Below are 15771 nucleotides of genomic sequence, written 5' to 3' on the forward strand. Positions count from 1 at the left end.
AGGTCATGGGTTCGATCCCTACACTGACCTTCTGAAATTTAAAGTTTTAATAAAATCAACTCTTCAAAATAGCTGAAGGCTGTATATTTAACCATTATGCACAGTGATTTTGAAAAACATTAGAATATGAGCTCCTTACTCAAATCTTCATTTTGGTAAGATCATGTAAGTTTTTTAAATCCGTGGAAACTCAACATTATGAGTAACCTTGTAGTTAGGAAATCTCTGTCCAGCTGATGTTAGCTCAGCTGGACAGGTGTAGCGCTAACAACGGTAAGGTAAGTGGTTCAATTCCCTTACCGGTCAATGGTCATCTAAAGTCTTTCAGACAAACAATACTTCAAAAAATAAAATGGGTGTCAAACAAAATCAATACTTCACAATAAAGAGGTTGTAAAACAAAATCAATACTTCAAAATAAAAAGGTTGTAAAATAAAAAAGGTTGTAAAATCAAATCAATACATCAAAATAAAATTTTGCCGGAAAATACACCTTTAAGCATGTTGATTTTGAAAAACGTTACAGCATTTCTTCAAATCTTGATTGTAGAAAGCTCATGTACGTTTTTATAATATTGACAAAGACATAAGATTATGTGTGGCTGGTTAGCTCAGTTGGTTGGAGCGTGGTTCTCATAAAACCAAGGTCATGGGTTCGAACCCCACGTTGGCCAATGCAATCATGAAATGTTTCATGAATTCGTATCTGTAAAATAGCTGGAGGCTTTACATTAAAGTACATTTAATGTTGATTTTTAAAACCTTTTGCATTTCAAAACAATTCTTCAAAATAAAAGAGGTTGGGAAATATAACCAATACTTCAAAACAGCTGAATCACCTCCCAAATACTGTCAAGATTTCCAGAGTCCTGCTAATGACCTCATTATTTGACTGAGGTGTGTTGGAGTAGAGATATATCTAAAAGTAGTGGAAGACAAGGCCTTAAGGTCTGCAGTTGCCCATCCCTGCTATGGACTGTGATGCAAGGAAAATTTGGTTAGAGTGAGAGATGGACCTAAACAGTTTTAGGTGTTACAATTGGTCCACTGTTTTATTTACTGTCTGGAAGCTTAGGCAAAAATACAAGGAGCTACAATTTGTGAAGGAAGTTTTCTCGCTGACTCTGACGTGACTTGAACACGCAACCTTCTGATCTGGAGTCAGACGCGCTACCGTTGCGCCACAGAGTCTGCGCTGCAAAGCTCTAGGGCAACAGGTGCAATTTCTGTCAGAGCTCTAGATAACCCTCTGAAGGTTCCCCATGCCATAAAGTGAGTAACCTTGAAATAGTAATAACAAAAAGTATGTCTTGGAAGATGTTTATCTTCTTTGTGACAGAAGGCTTCAATTTCCCTTTGCAATGATAGTTTGCATATAAATTGTGTGAGAAAATAATGGGTCAACTGACAAAAATTTAGCTTAGAGAAAGAATTTCTGGTCAAGCTTCCTTCTTGATTCTGACGTGATTTGAACACGCAACCTTCTGATCTGGAGTCAGGCAGCGCTGCCGTTGCGCCACAGAATCCTGTCTCTTTGCATTTCTCGCCTGCCTTTTATTAGTGCAAATAAATTCTGTGTATAATTGTTGTGCTCCCTTTGGTCTGTCCCCACACTGCCCAATGGAAACAAAGTGTTTCACATGGTCAACTTTTCAAAATAGCAGGAGATTCTAAATTAAACCATAGTTTTGAAAAACTTTAGGATTTCCCTGCTTTTGTCAGGATCATGCCAGTTTTTCTTACATTGATGAAAACTCAACGTTACCAATTAGCTCAATTGGTTGGAGCGTGGCACTCATAAAGCCAAGGTCATGGGTTCGATCCCTACACTGACCTTCTGAAATTTAAAGTTTTAATAAAATCAACTCTTCAAAATAGCTGAAGGCTGTATATTTAACCATTATGCACAGTGATTTTGAAAAACATTAGAATATGAGCTCCTTACTCAAATCTTCATTTTGGTAAGATCATGTAAGTTTTTTAAATCCGTGGAAACTCAACATTATGAGTAACCTTGTAGTTAGGAAATCTCTGTCCAGCTGATGTTAGCTCAGCTGGACAGGTGTAGCGCTGGCAACGGTAAGGTAAGTGGTTCAATTCCCTTACCGGTCAATGGTCATCTAAAGTCTTTCAGACAAACAATACTTCAAAAATAAAATGGGTGTCAAACAAAATCAATACTTCAAAATAAAGAGGTTGTAAAACAAAATCAATACTTCAAAATAAAAAGGTTGTAAAATAAAAAAGGTTGTAAAATCAAATCAATACATCAAAATAAAATTTTGCCGGAAAATACACCTTTAAGCATGTTGATTTTGAAAACGTTACAGCATTTCTTCAAATCTTGATTGTAGAAAGCTCATGTACGTTTTTATAATATTGACAAAGACATAAGATTATGTGTGGCTGGTTAGCTCAGTTGGTTGGAGCGTGGTTCTCATAAAACCAAGGTCATGGGTTCGAACCCCACGTTGGCCAATGCAATCATGAAATGTTTCATGAATTCGTATCTGTAAAAAAGCTGGAGGCTTTACATTAAAGTACATTTAATGTTGATTTTTAAAACCTTTTGCATTTCAAAACAATTCTTCAAAATAAAAGAGGTTGGGAAATATAACCAATACTTCAAAACAGCTGAATCACCTCCCAAATACTGTCAAGATTTCCAGAGTCCTGCTAATGACCTCATTATTTGACTGAGGTGTGTTGGAGTAGAGATATATCTAAAAGTAGTGGAAGACAAGGCCTTAAGGTCTGCAGTTGCCCATCCCTGCTATGGACTGTGATGCAAGGAAAATTTGGTTAGAGTGAGAGATGGACCTAAACAGTTTTAGGTGTTACAATTGGTCCACTGTTTTATTTACTGTCTGGAAGCTTAGGCAAAAATACAAGGAGCTACAATTTGTGAAGGAAGTTTTCTCGCTGACTCTGACGTGACTTGAACACGCAACCTTCTGATCTGGAGTCAGACGCGCTACCGTTGCGCCACAGAGTCTGCGCTGCAAAGCTCTAGGGCAACAGGTGCAATTTCTGTCAGAGCTCTAGATAACCCTCTGAAGGTTCCCCATGCCATAAAGTGAGTAACCTTGAAATAGTAATAACAAAAAGTATGTCTTGCAAGATGTTTATCTTCTTTGTGACAGAAGGCTTCAATTTCCCTTTGCAATGATAGTTTGCATATAAATTGTGTGAGAAAATAATGGGTCAACTGACAAAAATTTAGCTTAGAGAAAGAATTTCTGGTCAAGCTTCCTTCTTGATTCTGACGTGATTTGAACACGCAACCTTCTGATCTGGAGTCAGACGCGCTGCCGTTGCGCCACAGAATCCTGTTTCTTTGCATTTCTCGCCTGCCTTTTATTAGTGCAAATAAATTCTGTGTATAATTGTTGTGCTCCCTTTGGTCTGTCCCCACACTGCCCAATGGAAACAAAGTGTTTCACATGGTCAACTTTTCAAAATAGCAGGAGATTCTAAATTAAACCATAGTTTTGAAAAACTTTAGGATTTCCCTGCTTTTGTCAGGATCATGCCAGTTTTTCTTACATTGATGAAAACTCAACGTTACCAATTAGCTCAATTGGTTGGAGCGTGGCACTCATAAAGCCAAGGTCATGGGTTCGATCCCTACACTGACCTTCTGAAATTTAAAGTTTTAATAAAATCAACTCTTCAAAATAGCTGAAGGCTGTATATTTAACCATTATGCACAGTGATTTTGAAAAACATTAGAATATGAGCTCCTTACTCAAATCTTCATTTTGGTAAGATCATGTAAGTTTTTTAAATCCGTGGAAACTCAACATTATGAGTAACCTTGTAGTTAGGAAATCTCTGTCCAGCTGATGTTAGCTCAGCTGGACAGGTGTAGCGCTAACAGCAGTAAGGTAAGTGGTTCAATTCCCTTACCGGTCAATGGTCATCTAAAGTCTTTCAGACAAACAATACTTCAAAAATAAAATGGGTGTCAAACAAAATCAATACTTCAAAATAAAGAGGTTGTAAAACAAAATCAATACTTCAAAAAATAAAAGGTTGTAAAACAAAATCAATACTTCAAAATAAAAAAGGTTGTAATATCAAATCAATACTTCAAAATAAAATTTTGCCGGAAAATACACCTTTAAGCATGTTGATTTTGAAAAACGTTACAGCATTTCTTCAAATCTTGATTGTAGAAAGCTCATGTCGTTTTATAATATTGACAAAGACATAAGATTATGTGTGGCTGGTTAGCTCAGTTGGTTGGAGCGTGGTTCTCATAAAACCAAGGTCATGGGTTCGAACCCACGTTGGCCAATGCAATCATGAAATGTTTCATGAATTCGTATCTGTAAAATAGCTGGAGGCTTTACATTAAAGTACATTTAATGTTGATTTTTAAAACCTTTTGCATTTCAAAACAATTCTTCAAAATAAAAGAGGTTGGGAAATATAACCAATACTTCAAAACAGCTGAATCACCTCCCAAATACTGTCAAGATTGCCAGAGTCCTGCTAATGACCTCATTATTTGACTGAGGTGTGTTGGAGTAGAGATATATCTAAAAGTAGTGGAAGACAAGGCCTTAAGGCCTGCAGTTGCCCATCCCTGCTATGGACTGTGATGCAAGGAAAATTTGGTTAGAGTGAGAGATGGACCTAAACAGTTTTAGGTGTTACAATTGGTCCACTGTTTTATTTACTGTCTGGAAGCTTAGGCAAAAATACAAGGAGCTACAATTTGTGAAGGAAGTTTTCTCGCTGACTCTGACGTGACTTGAACACGCAACCTTCTGATCTGGAGTCAGGCCAGCTACCGTTGCCACAGAGTCTGCGCTGCAAAGCTCTAGGGCAACAGGTGCAATTTCTGTCAGAGCTCTAGATAACCCTCTGAAGGTTCCCCATGCCATAAAGTGAGTAGCATTGAAATAGTAATAACAAAAATTATGTCTTGGAAGATGTTTATCTTCTTTGTGACAGAAGGCTTCAATTTCCCTTTGCAATGATAGTTTGCATATAAATTGTGTGAGAAAATAATGGGTCAACTGACAAAAATTTAGCTTAGAGAAAGAATTTCTGGTCAAGCTTCCTTCTTGATTCTGACGTGATTTGAACACGCAACCTTCTGATCTGGAGTCAGGCAGCGCTGCCGTTGCGCCACAGAATCCTGTCTCTTTGCATTTCTCGCCTGCCTTTTATTAGTGCAAATAAATTCTGTGTATAATTGTTGTGCTCCCTTTGGTCTGTCCCCACACTGCCCAATGGAAACAAAGTGTTTCACATGGTCAACTTTTCAAAATAGCAGGAGATTCTAAATTAAACCATAGTTTTGAAAAACTTTAGGATTTCCCTGCTTTTGTCAGGATCATGCCAGTTTTTCTTACATTGATGAAAACTCAACGTTACCAATTAGCTCAATTGGTTGGAGCGTGGCACTCATAAAGCCAAGGTCATGGGTTCGATCCCTACACTGACCTTCTGAAATTTAAAGTTTTAATAAAATCAACTCTTCAAAATAGCTGAAGGCTGTATATTTAACCATTATGCACAGTGATTTTGAAAAACATTAGAATATGAGCTCCTTACTCAAATCTTCATTTTGGTAAGATCATGTAAGTTTTTTAAATCCGTGGAAACTCAACATTATGAGTAACCTTGTAGTTAGGAAATCTCTGTCCAGCTGATGTTAGCTCAGCTGGACAGGTGTAGCGCTGGCAACGCTAAGGTAAGTGGTTCAATTCCCTTACCGGTCAATGGTCATCTAAAGTCTTTCAGACAAACAATACTTCAAAAATAAAATGGGTGTCAAACAAAATCAATACTTCAAAATAAAGAGGTTGTAAAACAAAATCAATACTTCAAAATAAAAAGGTTGTAATATAAAAAAGGTTGTAAAATCAAATCAATACTTCAAAATAATATTTTGCCGGAAAATACACCTTTAAGCATGTTGATTTTGAAAAACGTTACAGCATTTCTTCAAATCTTGATTGTAGAAAGCTCATGTACGTTTTTATAATATTGACAAAGACATAAGATTATGTGTGGCTGGTTAGCTCAGTTGGTTGGAGCGTGGTTCTCATAAAACCAAGGTCATGGGTTCGAACCCCACGTTGGCCAATGCAATCATGAAATGTTTCATGAATTCGTATCTGTAAAATAGCTGGAGGCTTTACATTAAAGTACATTTAATGTTGATTTTTAAAACCTTTTGCATTTCAAAACAATTCTTCAAAATAAAAGAGGTTGGGAAATATAACCAATACTTCAAAACAGCTGAATCACCTCCCAAATACTGTCAAGATTTCCAGAGTCCTGCTAATGACCTCATTATTTGACTGAGGTGTGTTGGAGTAGAGATATATCTAAAAGTAGTGGAAGACAAGGCCTTAAGGTCTGCAGTTGCCCATCCCTGCTATGGACTGTGATGCAAGGAAAATTTGGTTAGAGTGAGAGATGGACCTAAACAGTTTTAGGTGTTACAATTGGTCCACTGTTTTATTTACTGTCTGGAAGCTTAGGCAAAAATGCAAGGAGCTACAATTTGTGAAGGAAGTTTTCTCGCTGACTCTGACGTGACTTGAACACGCAACCTTCTGATCTGGAGTCAGGCCAGCTACCGTTGCGCCACAGAGTCTCTGCAAAGCTCTAGGGCAACAGGTGCAATTTCTGTCAGAGCTCTAGATAACCCTCTGAAGGTTCCCCATGCCATAAAGTGAGTAACCTTGAAATAGTAATAACAAAAAGTATGTCTTGGAAGATGTTTATCTTCTTTGTGACAGAAGGCTTCAATTTCCCTTTGCAATGATAGTTTGCATATAAATTGTGTGAGAAAATAATGGGTCAACTGACAAAAATTTAGCTTAGAGAAAGAATTTCTGGTCAAGCTTCCTTCTTGATTCTGACGTGATTTGAACACGCAACCTTCTGATCTGGAGTCAGACGCGCTGCCGTTGCGCCACAGAATCCTGTCTCTTTGCATTTCTCGCCTGCCTTTTATTAGTGCAAATAAATTCTGTGTATAATTGTTGTGCTCCCTTTGGTCTGTCCCCACACTGCCCAATGGAAACAAAGTGTTTCACATGGTCAACTTTTCAAAATAGCAGGAGATTCTAAATTAAACCATAGTTTTGAAAAACTTTAGGATTTCCCTGCTTTTGTCAGGATCATGCCAGTTTTTCTTACATTGATGAAAACTCAAAGTTACGTGTGGCTGATTAGCTCAATTGGTTGGAGCGTGGAACTCATAAAGCCAAGGTCATGGGTTCGATCCCTACACTGACCTTCTGAAATTTAAAGTTTTAATAAAATCAACTCTTCAAAATAGCTGAAGGCTGTATATTTAACCATTATGCACAGTGATTTTGAAAAACATTAGAATATGAGCTCCTTACTCAAATCTTCATTTTGGTAAGATCATGTAAGTTTTTTAAATCCGTGGAAACTCAACATTATGAGTAACCTTGTAGTTAGGAAATCTCTGTCCAGCTGATGTTAGCTCAGCTGGACAGGTGTAGCGCTGGCAACGGTAAGGTAAGTGGTTCAATTCCCTTACCGATCACTGGTCATCTAAAGTCTTTCAGACAAACAATACTTCAAAAATAAAATGGGTGTCAAACAAAATCAATACTTCAAAATAAAGAGGTTGTAAAACAAAATCAATACTTCAAAATAAAAAGGTTGTAAAACAAAATCAATACTTCAAAATAAAAAAGGTTGTAATATCAAATCAATACTTCAAAATAAAATTTTGCCGGAAAATACACCTTTAAGCATGTTGATTTTGAAAAACGTTACAGCATTTCTTCAAATCTTGATTGTAGAAAGCTCATGTACGTTTTTATAATATTGACAAAGACATAAGATTATGTGTGGCTGGTTAGCTCAGTTGGTTGGAGCGTGGTTCTCATAAAACCAAGGTCATGGGTTCGAAACCCACGTTGGCCAATGCAATCATGAAATGTTTCATGAATTCGTATCTGTAAAATAGCTGGAGGCTTTACATTAAAGTACATTTAATGTTGATTTTTAAACCTTTTGCATTTCAAAACAATTCTTCAAAATAAAAGAGGTTGGGAAATATAACCAATACTTCAAAACAGCTGAATCACCTCCCAAATACTGTCAAGATTTCCAGAGTCCTGCTAATGACCTCATTATTTGACTGAGGTGTGTTGGAGTAGAGATATATCTAAAAGTAGTGGAAGACAAGGCCTTAAGGTCTGCAGTTGCCCATCCCTGCTATGGACTGTGATGCAAGGAAAATTTGGTTAGAGTGAGAGATGGACCTAAACAGTTTTAGGTGTTACAATTGGTCCACTGTTTTATTTACTGTCTGGAAGCTTAGGCAAAAATGCAAGGAGCTACAATTTGTGAAGGAAGTTTTCTCGCTGACTCTGGCGTGACTTGAACACTCAACCTTCTGATCTGGAGTCAGGCCGCTACCGTTCGCCACAGAGTCTGCGCTGCAAAGCTCTAGGGCAACAGGTGCAATTTCTGTCAGAGCTCTAGATAACCCTCTGAAGGTTCCCCATGCCATAAAGTGAGTAACCTTGAAATAGTAATAACAAAAGTATGTCTTGGAAGATGTTTATCTTCTTTGTGACAGAAGGCTTCAATTTCCCTTTGCAATGATAGTTTGCATATAAATTGTGTGAGAAAATAATGGGTCAACTGACAAAAATTTAGCTTAGAGAAAGAATTTCTGGTCAAGCTTCCTTCTTGATTCTGACGTGATTTGAACACGCAACCTTCTGATCTGGAGTCAGACGCGCTGCCGTTGCGCCACAGAATCCTGTCTCTTTGCATTTCTCGCCTGCCTTTTATTAGTGCAAATAAATTCTGTGTATAATTGTTGTGCTCCCTTTGGTCTGTCCCCACACTGCCCAATGGAAACAAAGTGTTTCACATGGTCAACTTTTCAAAATAGCAGGAGATTCTAAATTAAACCATAGTTTTGAAAAACTTTAGGATTTCCCTGCTTTTGTCAGGATCATGCCAGTTTTTCTTACATTGATGAAAACTCAACGTTACCAATTAGCTCAATTGGTTGGAGCGTGGCACTCATAAAGCCAAGGTCATGGGTTCGATCCCTACACTGACCTTCTGAAATTTAAAGTTTTAATAAAATCAACTCTTCAAAATAGCTGAAGGCTGTATATTTAACCATTATGCACAGTGATTTTGAAAAACATTAGAATATGAGCTCCTTACTCAAATCTTCATTTTGGTAAGATCATGTAAGTTTTTTAAATCCGTGGAAACTCAACATTATGAGTAACCTTGTAGTTAGGAAATCTCTGTCCAGCTGATGTTAGCTCAGCTGGACAGGTGTACTAACGCAACGGTAAGGTAAGTGGTTCAATTCCCTTACCGGTCAATGGTCATCTAAAGTCTTTCAGACAAACAATACTTCAAAAATAAAATGGGTGTCAAACAAAATCAATACTTCACAATAAAGAGGTTGTAAAACAAAATCAATACTTCAAAATAAAAAGGTTGTAAAATAAAAAAGGTTGTAAAATCAAATCAATACATCAAAATAAAATTTTGCCGGAAAATACACCTTTAAGCATGTTGATTTTGAAAACGTTACAGCATTTCTTCAAATCTTGATTGTAGAAAGCTCATGTACGTTTTATAATATTGACAAAGACATAAGATTATGTGTGGCTGGTTAGCTCAGTTGGTTGGAGCGTGGTTCTCATAAAACCAAGGTCATGGGTTCGAACCCCACGTTGGCCAATGCAATCATGAAATGTTTCATGAATTCGTATCTGTAAAAAAGCTGGAGGCTTTACATTAAAGTACATTTAATGTTGATTTTTAAAACCTTTTGCATTTCAAAACAATTCTTCAAAATAAAAGAGGTTGGGAAATATAACCAATACTTCAAAACAGCTGAATCACCTCCCAAATACTGTCAAGATTTCCAGAGTCCTGCTAATGACCTCATTATTTGACTGAGGTGTGTTGGAGTAGAGATATATCTAAAAGTAGTGGAAGACAAGGCCTTAAGGTCTGCAGTTGCCCATCCCTGCTATGGACTGTGATGCAAGGAAAATTTGGTTAGAGTGAGAGATGGACCTAAACAGTTTTAGGTGTTACAATTGGTCCACTGTTTTATTTACTGTCTGGAAGCTTAGGCAAAAATGCAAGGAGCTACAATTTGTGAAGGAAGTTTTCTCGCTGACTCTGACGTGACTTGAACACTCAACCTTCTGATCTGGAGTCAGACGCGCTACCGTTGCGCCACAGAGTCTGCGCTGCAAAGCTCTAGGGCAACAGGTGCAATTTCTGTCAGAGCTCTAGATAACCCTCTGAAGGTTCCCCATGCCATAAAGTGAGTAACCTTGAAATAGTAATAACAAAAAGTATGTCTTGGAAGATGTTTATCTTCTTTGTGACAGAAGGCTTCAATTTCCCTTTGCAATGATAGTTTGCATATAAATTGTGTGAGAAAATAATGGGTCAACTGACAAAAATTTAGCTTAGAGAAAGAATTTCTGGTCAAGCTTCCTTCTTGATTCTGACGTGATTTGAACACGCAACCTTCTGATCTGGAGTCAGACGCGCTGCCGTTGCGCCACAGAATCCTGTCTCTTTGCATTTCTCGCCTGCCTTTTATTAGTGCAAATAAATTCTGTGTATAATTGTTGTGCTCCCTTTGGTCTGTCCCCACACTGCCCAATGGAAACAAAGTGTTTCACATGGTCAACTTTTCAAAATAGCAGGAGATTCTAAATTAAACCATAGTTTTGAAAAACTTTAGGATTTCCCTGCTTTTGTCAGGATCATGCCAGTTTTTCTTACATTGATGAAAACTCAACGTTACCAATTAGCTCAATTGGTTGGAGCGTGGCACTCATAAAGCCAAGGTCATGGGTTCGATCCCTACACTGACCTTCTGAAATTTAAAGTTTTAATAAAATCAACTCTTCAAAATAGCTGAAGGCTGTATATTTAACCATTATGCACAGTGATTTTGAAAAACATTAGAATATGAGCTCCTTACTCAAATCTTCATTTTGGTAAGATCATGTAAGTTTTTTAAATCCGTGGAAACTCAACATTATGAGTAACCTTGTAGTTAGGAAATCTCTGTCCAGCTGATGTTAGCTCAGCTGGACAGGTGTAGCGCTGGCAACGGTAAGGTAAGTGGTTCAATTCCCTTACCGGTCAATGGTCATCTAAAGTCTTTCAGACAAACAATACTTCAAAAATAAAATGGGTGTCAAACAAAATCAATACTTCACAATAAAGAGGTTGTAAAACAAAATCAATACTTCAAAATAAAAAGGTTGTAAAATAAAAAAGGTTGTAAAATCAAATCAATACATCAAAATAAAATTTTGCCGGAAAATACACCTTTAAGCATGTTGATTTTGAAAAACGTTACAGCATTTCTTCAAATCTTGATTGTAGAAAGCTCATGTACGTTTTTATAATATTGACAAAGACATAAGATTATGTGTGGCTGGTTAGCTCAGTTGGTTGGAGCGTGGTTCTCATAAAACCAAGGTCATGGGTTCGAACCCCACGTTGGCCAATGCAATCATGAAATGTTTCATGAATTCGTATCTGTAAAAAAGCTGGAGGCTTTACATTAAAGTACATTTAATGTTGATTTTTAAAACCTTTTGCATTTCAAAACAATTCTTCAAAATAAAAGAGGTTGGGAAATATAACCAATACTTCAAAACAGCTGAATCACCTCCCAAATACTGTCAAGATTTCCAGAGTCCTGCTAATGACCTCATTATTTGACTGAGGTGTGTTGGAGTAGAGATATATCTAAAAGTAGTGGAAGACAAGGCCTTAAGGTCTGCAGTTGCCCATCCCTGCTATGGACTGTGATGCAAGGAAAATTTGGTTAGAGTGAGAGATGGACCTAAACAGTTTTAGGTGTTACAATTGGTCCACTGTTTTATTTACTGTCTGGAAGCTTAGGCAAAAATACAAGGAGCTACAATTTGTGAAGGAAGTTTTCTCGCTGACTCTGACGTGACTTGAACACGCAACCTTCTGATCTGGAGTCAGGCCAGCTACCGTTCGCCACAGAGTCTGCGCTGCAAAGCTCTAGGGCAACAGGTGCAATTTCTGTCAGAGCTCTAGATAACCCTCTGAAGGTTCCCCATGCCATAAAGTGAGTAACCTTGAAATAGTAATAACAAAAAGTATGTCTTGCAAGATGTTTATCTTCTTTGTGACAGAAGGCTTCAATTTCCCTTTGCAATGATAGTTTGCATATAAATTGTGTGAGAAAATAATGGGTCAACTGACAAAAATTTAGCTTAGAGAAAGAATTTCTGGTCAAGCTTCCTTCTTGATTCTGACGTGATTTGAACACGCAACCTTCTGATCTGGAGTCAGGAGCTGCCGTTCGCCACAGAATCCTGTTTCTTTGCATTTCGCCTGCCTTTTATTAGTGCAAATAAATTCTGTGTATAATTGTTGTGCTCCCTTTGGTCTGTCCCCACACTGCCCAATGGAAACAAAGTGTTTCACATGGTCAACTTTTCAAAATAGCAGGAGATTCTAAATTAAACCATAGTTTTGAAAAACTTTAGGATTTCCCTGCTTTTGTCAGGATCATGCCAGTTTTTCTTACATTGATGAAAACTCAACGTTACCAATTAGCTCAATTGGTTGGAGCGTGGCACTCATAAAGCCAAGGTCATGGGTTCGATCCCTACACTGACCTTCTGAAATTTAAAGTTTTAATAAAATCAACTCTTCAAAATAGCTGAAGGCTGTATATTTAACCATTATGCACAGTGATTTTGAAAAACATTAGAATATGAGCTCCTTACTCAAATCTTCATTTTGGTAAGATCATGTAAGTTTTTTAAATCCGTGGAAACTCAACATTATGAGTAACCTTGTAGTTAGGAAATCTCTGTCCAGCTGATGTTAGCTCAGCTGGACAGGTGTAGCGCTGGCAACAGCGGTAAGGTAAGTGGTTCAATTCCATTACCGGTCAATGGTCATCTAAAGTCTTTCAGACAAACAATACTTCAAAAATAAAATGGGTGTCAAACAAAATCAATACTTCACAATAAAGAGGTTGTAAAACAAAATCAATACTTCAAAATAAAAAGGTTGTAAAATAAAAAAGGTTGTAAAATCAAATCAATACATCAAAATAAAATTTTGCGGAAAATACACCTTTAAGCATGTTGATTTTGAAAAAGCGTTACAGCATTTCTTCAAATCTTGATTGTAGAAAGCTCATGTATGCTTTTATAATATTGACAAAGACATAAGATTATGTGTGGCTGGTTAGCTCAGTTGGTTGGAGCGTGGTTCTCATAAAACCAAGGTCATGGGTTCGAACCCCACGTTGGCCAATGCAATCATGAAATGTTTCATGAATTCGTATCTGTAAAATAGCTGGAGGCTTTACATTAAAGTACATTTAATGTTGATTTTTAAAACCTTTTGCATTTCAAAACAATTCTTCAAAATAAAAGAGGTTGGGAAATATAACCAATACTTCAAAACAGCTGAATCACCTCCCAAATACTGTCAAGATTTCCAGAGTCCTGCTAATGACCTCATTATTTGACTGAGGTGTGTTGGAGTAGAGATATATCTAAAAGTAGTGGAAGACAAGGCCTTAAGGTCTGCAGTTGCCCATCCCTGCTATGGACTGTGATGCAAGGAAAATTTGGTTAGAGTGAGAGATGGACCTAAACAGTTTTAGGTGTTACAATTGGTCCACTGTTTTATTTACTGTCTGGAAGCTTAGGCAAAAATACAAGGAGCTACAATTTGTGAAGGAAGTTTGCTCGCTGACTCTGGCGTGACTTGAACACGCAACCTTCTGATCTGGAGTCAGGCGCTACCGTTGCCACAGAGTCTCTGCAAAGCTCTAGGGCAACAGGTGCAATTTCTGTCAGAGCTCTAGATAACCCTCTGAAGGTTCCCCATGCCATAAAGTGAGTAGCATTGAAATAGTAATAACAAAAATTATGTCTTGGAAGATGTTTATCTTCTTTGTGACAGAAGGCTTCAATTTCCCTTTGCAATGATAGTTTGCATATAAATTGTGTGAGAAAATAATGGGTCAACTGACAAAAATTTAGCTTAGAGAAAGAATTTCTGGTCAAGCTTCCTTCTTGATTCTGACGTGATTTGAACACGCAACCTTCTGATCTGGAGTCAGGCAGCGCTGCCGTTCGCCACAGAATCCTGTCTCTTTGCATTTCTCGCCTGCCTTTTATTAGTGCAAATAAATTCTGTGTATAATTGTTGTGCTCCCTTTGGTCTGTCCCACACTGCCCAATGGAAACAAAGTGTTTCACATGGTCAACTTTTCAAAATAGCAGGAGATTCTAAATTAAACCATAGTTTTGAAAAACTTTAGGATTTCCCTGCTTTTGTCAGGATCATGCCAGTTTTTCTTACATTGATGAAAACTCAACGTTACCAATTAGCTCAATTGGTTGGGCGTGGCACTCATAAAGCCAAGGTCATGGGTTCGATCCCTACACTGACCTTCTGAAATTTAAAGTTTTAATAAAATCAACTCTTCAAAATAGCTGAAGGCTGTATATTTAACCATTATGCACAGTGATTTTGAAAAACATTAGAATATGAGCTCCTTACTCAAATCTTCATTTTGGTAAGATCATGTAAGTTTTTTAAATCCGTGGAAACTCAACATTATGAGTAACCTTGTAGTTAGAAATCTCTGTCCAGCTGATGTTAGCTCAGCTGGACAGGTGTAGTAACAACGGTAAGGTAAGTGGTTCAATTCCCTTACCGGTCAATGGTCATCTAAAGTCTTTCAGACAAACAATACTTCAAAAATAAAATGGGTGTCAAACAAAATCAATACTTCAAAATAAAGAGGTTGTAAACAAAATCAATACTTCAAAATAAAAAGGTTGTAAAATAAAAAGGTTGTAAAATCAAATCAATACATCAAAATAAAATTTTGCGGAAAATACACCTTTAAGCATGTTGATTTTGAAAACGTTACAGCATTTCTTCAAATCTTGATTGTAGAAAGCTCATGTACGTTTTTATAATATTGACAAAGACATAAGATTATGTGTGGCTGGTTAGCTCAGTTGGTTGGAGCGTGGTTCTCATAAAACCAAGGTCATGGGTTCGAACCCACGTTGGCCAATGCAATCATGAAATGTTTCATGAATTCGTATCTGTAAAATAGCTGGAGGCTTTACATTAAAGTACATTTAATGTTGATTTTTAAAACCTTTTGCATTTCAAAACAATTCTTCAAAATAAAAGAGGTTGGGAAATATAACCAATACTTCAAAACAGCTGAATCACCTCCCAAATACTGTCAAGATTTCCAGAGTCCTGCTAATGACCTCATTATTTGACTGAGGTGTGTTGGAGTAGAGATATATCTAAAAGTAGTGGAAGACAAGGCCTTAAGGTCTGCAGTTGCCCATCCCTGCTATGGACTGTGATGCAAGGAAAATTTGGTTAGAGTGAGAGATGGACCTAAACAGTTTTAGGTGTTACAATTGGTCCACTGTTTTATTTACTGTCTGGAAGCTTAGGCAAAAATACAAGGAGCTACAATTTGTGAAGGAAGTTTTCTCGCTGACTCTGACGTGACTTGAACACGCAACCTTCTGATCTGGAGTCAGACGCGCTACCGTTGCGCCACAGAGTCTGCGCTGCAAAGCTCTAGGGCAACAGGTGCAATTTCTGTCAGAGCTCTAGATAACCCTCTGAAGGTTCCCCATGCCATAAAGTGAGTAACCTTGAAATAGTAATAACAAAAAGTATGTCTTGGAAGATGTTTATCTT

At 37.4% G+C, this 15771-nt stretch overlaps 10 non-coding genes across 10 annotated transcripts; all 10 read right to left on the reverse strand.

Moving 5' to 3' along the window:
- Positions 1 to 1119: 1119 nt before the first annotated feature.
- Positions 1120 to 1191, reverse strand: trnaw-cca. The gene has a single exon. It is a non-coding gene; the product is annotated as a tRNA-Trp (tRNA).
- Positions 1192 to 1453: 262 nt separating this feature from the next.
- On the reverse strand, positions 1454 to 1526 carry trnaw-cca. Its single transcript has one exon. It is a non-coding gene; the product is annotated as a tRNA-Trp (tRNA).
- Positions 1527 to 2923: 1397 nt separating this feature from the next.
- On the reverse strand, positions 2924 to 2995 carry trnaw-cca. The gene has a single exon. It is a non-coding gene; the product is annotated as a tRNA-Trp (tRNA).
- Positions 2996 to 3257: 262 nt separating this feature from the next.
- trnaw-cca lies at positions 3258 to 3329 on the reverse strand. Its single transcript has one exon. It is a non-coding gene; the product is annotated as a tRNA-Trp (tRNA).
- Positions 3330 to 5076: 1747 nt separating this feature from the next.
- Positions 5077 to 5149, reverse strand: trnaw-cca. Its single transcript has one exon. It is a non-coding gene; the product is annotated as a tRNA-Trp (tRNA).
- Positions 5150 to 6878: 1729 nt separating this feature from the next.
- Positions 6879 to 6950, reverse strand: trnaw-cca. Its single transcript has one exon. It is a non-coding gene; the product is annotated as a tRNA-Trp (tRNA).
- Positions 6951 to 8704: 1754 nt separating this feature from the next.
- trnaw-cca lies at positions 8705 to 8776 on the reverse strand. Its single transcript has one exon. It is a non-coding gene; the product is annotated as a tRNA-Trp (tRNA).
- Positions 8777 to 10171: 1395 nt separating this feature from the next.
- trnaw-cca lies at positions 10172 to 10243 on the reverse strand. Its single transcript has one exon. It is a non-coding gene; the product is annotated as a tRNA-Trp (tRNA).
- A 262-nt stretch (positions 10244 to 10505) lies between these two features.
- Positions 10506 to 10577, reverse strand: trnaw-cca. Its single transcript has one exon. It is a non-coding gene; the product is annotated as a tRNA-Trp (tRNA).
- A 4985-nt stretch (positions 10578 to 15562) lies between these two features.
- On the reverse strand, positions 15563 to 15634 carry trnaw-cca. The gene has a single exon. It is a non-coding gene; the product is annotated as a tRNA-Trp (tRNA).
- Between the last annotated feature and the right edge of the window lie 137 nt (positions 15635 to 15771).

This window comes from Gambusia affinis, linkage group LG22, assembly GCF_019740435.1.
Source record: "Gambusia affinis linkage group LG22, SWU_Gaff_1.0, whole genome shotgun sequence".
NCBI classification, from domain to species: Eukaryota; Metazoa; Chordata; class Actinopteri; order Cyprinodontiformes; family Poeciliidae; genus Gambusia; species Gambusia affinis.